Raw genomic sequence first — 7,500 nt, forward strand, 5'->3', positions numbered from 1 at the left:
CTGTTGAAGCGTATTTCAAAGATAGTAAAATGATAAAGTGCACGTTTGAAATAAACCTTTATCTACCCGCAAATTTTCAGGTTTTTTCAATAGTTTAAGTTCTATTTAAATTCTGGTTTTGGCCGGAAGACTTTTACTTCAAATATTAATTTATATATAGAATGCGCTTGGCTAAGAAGCTCACAACATTGTCATCTGGAAGTATAACGGACCAACACACAAAACTATGTGTAACCTTGAACGTTTGTTGTCTGGTTAGTACAATTTAGTGAGAATTACTCATAAATGTGGATGTAAAAAAAAAACAATAACAAAGACCTGAGTGACGTCAACTTGTCTATTTTTCTCTATTAAGTTGACCGAAAACTTTCAAAGAGGTGTCTGATTTAACTCTCTCCTTACCAGCCATTTTCAGGATTTCCCCAAGACTTCACACCCAACTAACACAAAAATATATTTTTAATCACTCAAACACAATAGGAGTGCAAAGTTCTTGAGATACATAATTACTTTAGCAAAATATGCTCTACAACACACTGTTCATTTTCTTTAAGTTTTAGATCTATAATGTACCCAAAAAAAATTAAAAAGAAAAATGTTGGTTATATTGTATGTAACGAATGTGACGATTTTCTTATAGTTGGTAAATTAAGCCTTTTCCGCCTCGACACCATAAGATATCGTCGCCTAGGCATTCCACGTAGGAATATAGATAACTCATCAAATCAAACAAGATGTCTGATGTCAACAGGAATCACCCATGTTGCCAAGTGAGCAAATTGGGGGTTAATAATCTTGCTCAAGGAAAAAAAACAAAAGTGCCTGAAGCGGGGCTCGAACCCGGGTCCTTCCGGGTCACAGTGCAATTCCCTTGCCACTCGGTAAGGAGAGGGTTAAAACCTTTTTGATAATTTGGCAGTTTGTCTTCAAGATTTATCTACTTATGAAAGACGTAAAAGATTTCTGACCAAGATGTAAAACGTAACCAATCGTCGAAAATTAGAAATATATCTTGGAGAAAATCTTATGATGTTTTGGTTTATTTGGAGTTTTTTTTTTTTAATTTAACTCCAATAAGGTGATTGAGAATTAATTTGTTTCTTAAATTTGAAATGAAAAAAAAAAAAGAAGATTAATAAATATATTTCCTAGTTCTGGACAGTTTTACTTCAAACTCAATTTTCTTCTTTTAGGTATTCGGTCACAAATGTGTTTTATCAAAGAACGGCAATGTTATGGTTATGGTAGAAGTAATAGTAGTTCATAGTTATAATAGTAGTGGTAGTGGTAGTAGTAGAGGTGGTAGTGGTAGTAGTAGTAGTAGTCCTCATTGCTTGTATCAGTGGCCATATTAGCCTATTGATGGTCATTATTGCAACATTTAGCCTCGTCATTAATCTCACCCAGACCCCATAACAATAACTATTTAGATTTAGATGGCCATTTTCTCCACTACCCCCTCCCTCTCCCTCTCTTATTCCATCCTAGATTTCTCTCTTTGCCCCCCCCCCCCCCCCCCCCCCCCCCCCACACATACCTCCTGTACTCCCTCTCCCCCGTTCTTGCCTCTTCTAAATTATAAAAATATCCCCATTCTGCAACCCCCCCCCCCCCCCCCCCCCCCCCCCACCCCGTCCAGGTCGTCTAAATGTCTCCCTCCTTGTTTTTAAACGCCCGTTTGTCTACGATCGTCATCAGTTGTTTGATCACAACCAGGACTGCAATTCACCGAGTCTTTTGGCTCCAGCAGCCATCTCGAATGTTCTGGAAAATATGGGATTTTTAAAATATCATACGTATCATGATGCTCAACACGCCAGCATCTTTTGAATTGTTTTGTTTGGACAGTGGGCTAGGTCTTGATGACTGCAATGAGATTCAATAGTCTGATGTCACGTCCGCCCAGCAACGAGCAGCTTGGTTCTAAACTAGAAAATCGGTTCTTTTTATTCTTCATGCTGGCGAGAAATTTTTCACATGTCATGTTATTAGATTGTATAAAAGTCAAAACATGATCAGATTTATAATGTTTTTCTCCTCGGGATACACTTTCACGCTCGTCAGAGAAGTATTTCATCGGGGCATCCGCCATTGTTCCTATAGTTTAGAACCAGTTACTAAATTACTATGTGTCAGAGGGAAGTGACGTCACGACTGTTGAAGACTATTCAACAAGTCGTTTTGGCTTACGTTCTTTCGAATGTTCTGGAAATTACGTGTCAAAATGTTCAACGCGCCATCAGTGTCTCTTGAAGTATTTTGTTTGGAGAATGTGCTAGTTCTTGAGGACTGCAATTCAACAAGACTTGGCTCCAGCCATAATCTCGAATGTTCTGGAAAATACGTATCATAATGCTCAACACGCCAGCATCTTTTGAAATATTTTGTTTGGATCGTGGGCTAGTTCTTGAGGACTGCAATTTAACAAGACTTGGCTCCAGCCATCTCGAATGTTCTCGAAATTGCGTGTCATAATGTTCAACACACCGGCGTGTCTTGAAATGTTTTGTTTGGATCGTGAGCTAGTTCTTGGAGGCCTCTCTGTTAATTTGGAATACATTCTTTTGGATTTGTTAGTGAGCGTGCGTAACTCAAATCCTGATTCTTCCCATAACACTTACGTAACAATACAAGGCTACAACCACCACTAGGAAGTGAATGGTGAGTTATAATCAATAGTTTAGCCAATGTCCAGTGGTGTGACGATTTGTTTGGTTATTCTTTTTTTCTTTCTCAAACTCTTCTCTTGAACAATGAATTTTTGGTCGTTGTGTCTGCTAGAAATAGCGGAAAGGCCCTCCCTAATTTTCTAGTATTCAATCCAAAGGTTTGTCCTAGGGGATTTTTATTAGGGGAGAGAGGGAGGGGAAGGGTTTTGCCACGAATCAACTGTTTTGATTGGTCAAACATCTACTGATCAATTGAACCAAAAGTTCATATCATAACAGATTATAAAAAGCAAAACAGTATAATTACGGTATCTAAAGAGAAAGGATAAAGTGACGTCACTATGGTCTTTGTTACTGTTTTTCCCCCTGAAGTTGGGGGAACTAGTTCTCACAATTCGCTCAATCAGACTTCAAAACTTATATGGGGGCAGAAAGTTGTATGTATTGATTTGAATATGGTGGGCAGAACAGGCGGGTATTTAACCTAAAGTGAAAGCACAAACTCTTAATACGATTAGTTTCAGGCTCAAAACTCTTGTTCAGATGACAATAATGAAAAGAAAATAATGAGGCGTAACTTTTATCTTTCTAATTTTCATTTTTATATTATTTTTTTTATTTGTATTTAATTAAATCAAATATTAATAATTTATAAAATCCAACATATAATTTAACATATTCTAGACCGTGAAACAGATTACATATTTTTGTCGATGCGAATTCACTAAACCTATATAAATATAATACTGCTTTCATAGGATATACTGTACTGTGTATAAACCTAGATAATTATATTGCTTTCATAGGATATACTGTACTGTGTATAAACCTAGATAATATTGCTTTCATAGGATATACTGTACTGTGTATAAACCTAGATACTATTGCTTTCATAGGATATACTGTACTGTGTATAAACCTAGATAATACTGCTTTCATAGGATATACTGTACTGTGTATAAACCTAGATAATACTGCTTTCATAGGATATACCGTACTGTGTATAAACCTAGATAATATTGCTTTCATAGGATATACTGTACTGTGTATAAACGTAGATAATATTGCTTTCATCGGATATACCGTACTGTGTACAAACCTAGATACTTTTGCTTTCATCGGATATACTGTACTGTGTATAAACCTAGATAATATTGCTTTCATCGGATAAACTGTACTGTGTAAAAACCTAGATACTATTGCTTTCATCGGATACACCGTACTGTGTATAAACCTAGATAATATTGCTTTCATCGGATATACTGCACTGTGTATAAACCTAGATAATATTGCTTTCATCGGATATACTGTACTGTGTATAAACCTAGATAATATTGCTTTCATATAGTGTACTTTGTATAAACCTAGATAATATTGACTTCATCGGATATACTGTGCCGTGTACAAGCCTAGATAATATTGCTTTCATCGGATATACTGTACTGTGTATAAACCTAGATAGTATTGTTTTCATAGGATATACTGTATTGTGTATAAACCTAGATAATACTGCTTTCATAGGATATACTGTACTGTGTATAAACCTAGATACTATTGCTTTCATCGGATATACCGTACTGTGTATAAACCTAGATAGTATTGTTTTCATAGGATATACTGTATTGTGTATAAACCTAGATAATTATATTGCTTTCATCGGATATACTGTACGTTGTATAAACCTAGATAATATTGCTATCATACTGTACGTTGTATAAACCTAGATAATATTGCTTTCATCGGATATACTGTACTGTGCATAAACCTAGATAATATTGCTTTAATCGGTTATACCTGTTTATATACCTAGATAGTGTATTAATGCGGATATATACTGTATGGATGTGAATATCAAAATATCGTTCCTTGAATTTGAGGCAAGAAAAGGATTACCAAAGTGTCATTTCTTTTCGGATTATTATTTATTTAACTCATGTATTGGTAAGTAAACTTTTTTTATGATTTGTACCAACGTGTACATATATGCAGGTCTGACATCCGAACGCACTTATGGACATAGCTTAACATTGTTGTAATGGATAATATTTATGACCCCTCGTCTCAAAACGGTATTAAGTCGGGATGACTAAGATGCTGAAAATGGAATTTGTAGCCAGAAATATCATGCTTACGTTGAGTTTATATGCTTTACAGAGGAGAAGGAATATCATAGTTTACTGTGATAAATACCAACGTTTCATATTTTTGACCAGTTTAACTTTGATTTGACTTTTTAGCATCTGGTCCAGCCCGACATAATACCGTTTTGAGACGAGGGGTCACATTTTTCGTCATTGAAAGAAATAATTTTTTTTGAGATTTCCGTTACAACAATGAGTCCATAAAGAATTGTGTGATCAGACCTTCAATTAAGTGGACGTCGATCTGTAACCATTGTAATTTTACCGTTGTCATTTCAATAATTCCTGTTTTGAGCTTGAGATTTTATGTAACGCATTATTCACCAACTAAATATATGCTCAAAGCATCTTATAGCCAACGGTGCTGCACGAGACATGACGCCTATAATGCGCTATTACATCTTTTTACATTTTTTTTTGTTACGACATAGGTACTCGTTAGCTGGGTACTCATTATATATCCGAATAAAATGGAAAATTGTGATAAAAAAAATAAGTATTCAAATGGCTTAACTTTGTGCTGGCCATGCAGGGCGGTACTCGAACCAGTGACCTTATTTGTCCGTTTTGGGACCCCACTTTTAATATAGTACAATAACGATCATAATTAAATTATCATCCTATGTCCAAAAAAAAAAAGAAAAAAGGTCCCCCCCCCCCCCCCTCTCCAAATAAAAAAAACAAAACAAAAACAAACAAAACAAAAAATACAAAAAAAAAATAAAAATTAAAAACATCGCTGGAGTCCAAGAAATATTTTTCTCCCTCACTCTTCCGGTTTTGCTAAGTATAGATTTTGACGCTATTAATTACCTTGGCCACATTTCACATTAATAATTCTTAAAGTCAAATCGCTAACTTTTAGAACCAATCATAGCCAGAAAGATTTTAAATAAGATAGATTTTGAAAAGTCAATAAATAACATTGTAAAAATATTCTTGATTTCTGTGGGTGAAAATTCGAACTGGTTCCCTATACGGGCTCTCTAGGTTGGACACACAGTGGCATTTGGGAACTCGGTCGAAATTCTTAACTCATATTGGTGCATTGTTTTCCTTTTGTACTGGAGCTGTTGCAGTCACGAGATGACAAGAAATGAAGTGAATAGGAAAGTGCCAGAAGACAACAGAGAATAAAAACTTCGCGGCGGCGATGGGGGCTCGAACCCACGATTTTACTGCTACGACAACTCCGCCTGGCCGGGGAGATCGTGACTCTACCGTATGAGCTATCCACGTCTCTTCTTGCTTCCACATCCAACACCCTCTCCATACGTTTACATTATTACATGATATTTTGTAACCTTACATAATATTTGTGTTTTTTTTTGTTCGTCTCCTGATGAAGGCCAAAAGCCGAAACGTTATCTTTCTCTCCATTTTATTGCCTCATTTAGGCACCTCTAGTTTTGGAGCTATCCACGAACGGGGACTCTGTTGTCTTCTGGTACTTTCCTACACACTTCAATTCTTGTTATTATCAACATAAGTGTCTGCTCCACTCACTTTTCTGAATTAAAAAGTCACGCACGAGATGCACGCGGTGAAATCGCACAAGACAATAGATAAAAATGGAGTGAGTAGGAAAGTGCCAGAAGACAACAGAGAATAAAAAGTTCGCGGCGGCGATCGGGGCTCGAACCAGCAACCTTACTGGTACGACAACTCCGCCTGGCCGGGGAGATCGTGACTCTACCGTATGAGCTATCCACTACACCTAAGACAATAAATCGAGGCCTGTGTGCATAACACTAATGACGGAGACAAATTTACGACCAACCAATGGAACATGTAATAAATGGATTCCGTATGGCCGTCCACATCCAATGTTTACACCAAATGATAATTTATATTATTGCAAGGACGCACCGAATTATACTACGGACTGAGACAAAACGCCCCCCCCCCTCACCACCACCACCACCTCCACAATCACATCATCAAATAGCCACAATTTGACCAAACGGGATTTTAAAACTTCCCCCCCCCCCCCCCCCCCCCCCCCCCCCCCCCAGGAAACCTATACTTCAATCAATTTACCAAACCTTTAACATCGCTTTCAAATATTTGGCAAAAAGTTTAAAACTTGAAATCTGATAACTTTAATAAGGGTTGAGCATTTCTGGCCAAAAGCAACGGAAGGTTTTAAAATGTGTTTACTCATAGTATTGTAGAAAAAACGGAAGTCGAATCGTGGGTTGGTCCGTCCCATAAATCTTTGGCGTCACTTCCGTTCTTTTCCCGCCGGAATGAGAGTGAGGATAGCCTCGATGCCAAATTGATGCCGATGTGCCTTGCTCAGCATGCAGGATTTTGTCTTTGGGGTTTGAGATTATTTACGACTGTCTTGATAAAATATGGACTGGGGAAAGCAGAGAAGGGGAGGGGGAGGAGAGAGAGGAGGGTATTCAGATAGAAAGAGCTATTTATTATCTATGAGGAGGAAGGCATCATAGGTAGGGGGTGAAGAGGTATGAGGAAATTATTTTGAATTCTGATGTCTTGAATGTAAGCACGTCTGTCTAGTTAGCAATTTGTGTTATTTGAAATCAATGTCACGCCAACATTTACTAGATTTGAACGTTGTACTTTGGAGGTCTGATATCTGAAGGCAATAGATTTCAACAGTCGTGACATCACTTCCCTCGTAATGACGCATAGTAACTTAGTAACTGGCTCTAAACTATCGG

The 7,500-nt window shown here is 37.2% G+C and overlaps 1 protein-coding gene across 3 annotated transcripts in view; it reads right to left on the reverse strand.

Moving 5' to 3' along the window:
- Positions 1-7,500, reverse strand: part of LOC144958366 (uncharacterized) — a 73,560-nt gene that overhangs the window by 39,631 nt on the left and 26,429 nt on the right. The window lies entirely within an intron of this gene.

The sequence above is a fragment of the Berghia stephanieae genome, chromosome 12, assembly GCF_034508935.2.
Source record: "Berghia stephanieae isolate SIO BIC M18660-M18661 chromosome 12, UCSD_Bste_1.3, whole genome shotgun sequence".
NCBI classification, from domain to species: Eukaryota; Metazoa; Mollusca; class Gastropoda; order Nudibranchia; family Aeolidiidae; genus Berghia; species Berghia stephanieae.